The sequence below is a fragment of the Papio anubis genome, chromosome 19, assembly GCF_008728515.1.
Source record: "Papio anubis isolate 15944 chromosome 19, Panubis1.0, whole genome shotgun sequence".
Classification (NCBI taxonomy): Eukaryota; Metazoa; Chordata; class Mammalia; order Primates; family Cercopithecidae; genus Papio; species Papio anubis.
The window spans coordinates 54,662,429-54,663,638 of NC_044994.1; positions in this window are offsets into that span (position 1 = coordinate 54,662,429).

Below are 1,210 nucleotides of genomic sequence, written 5' to 3' on the forward strand. Positions count from 1 at the left end.
TGGATCCAGACACATAAATACAAAAAAAAATCAAAGGGAAAAGGAAAGTCACAGAGCTCTATACATGTCCAGAAAAATATGGCAGGAATGTTCCAGAAAAGCCAAACCATTAGCAATTTTGACATTAAAGAACTCTACCTTTAGGTTTATGTGCTGATATTTTTATCTTCACATTGTGCTGATATTTTTATATTCACATTTCGTGGTGAACTCTGATACTCAAACTTGTGGCCCAGTAAATTGCTTGTGCTATTATCTGCACTTTCAAAATGAGGGAAAAAAGATCATGATCTTTTCATCACTGTGTGGCACTGCATGTGCCTTTGGGGATTTCTAAGTACTAGCTTATATAGAACTCTTGCGGGGTACAGTGTCATGCACCTACCCAAGTGCTGAGGTGGGAGGATGGCTTGAGGATGGTCCCAGCTACTTGAGACTGAGGTGGAGGATGGCTTGAGCCCAGGAGCTTGAGTACAGCCTGGGGAACACAGTGAGACCCTGTCTCTAAATTAAATAAAATATATAACTCTTAAAAAGTGGACACATATTGGTATGGTTTTGCTGTGTCTTCACCCAAATCTCACTTTGAATTGTAATAATCCCCATGTGTCAAGGGCAGGGCCAGGTGGAGATAACTGAATCATAGGGGTGGTTTCCCCCCTGCTGTTCTCATGGGAATGAATAAGTCTCACAAGGTCTGATTATTTTATAAATGGCAGTTTCCCTGCACAAGCTCTCTTGCCTGCTGCCATGCAAGACATGGCTGCTCCTCTTCGCCTTCCACCATGATTGTGAGGCCTCCCCAGCCATGTGGAACTGTGAGTCAGTTAAAGTGCTTTCCTTTATAAATTACCCAGTCTTGGGTATGTCTTTATTAGCAGCATGAGAACAGACTAATATGCATATTTTATGCATATCTCATAAGCAAGACCGAGGAAACATCATGGAACAAATTTGTTTGAAACTATTTATGGGAACCCTTGGAATAAAAAGTAGGGATGAACCTTCTGAGTCCACTGAAATGGATTTCAGTAGATGGAAATTTCTTTGAAGGGAAATGAAAAGTTGAGTGATGCTCTGCCCCAAGGAAGAAGCACAGCTTTTCTAACATCTACACTGACTATCCCCAGATGCAGCCAAGGGGTCAAGGACCATCCTCCCCAAACATGCAGGCACAGCCCAGATTTTGCCTCAAAAATGAATATTCAAA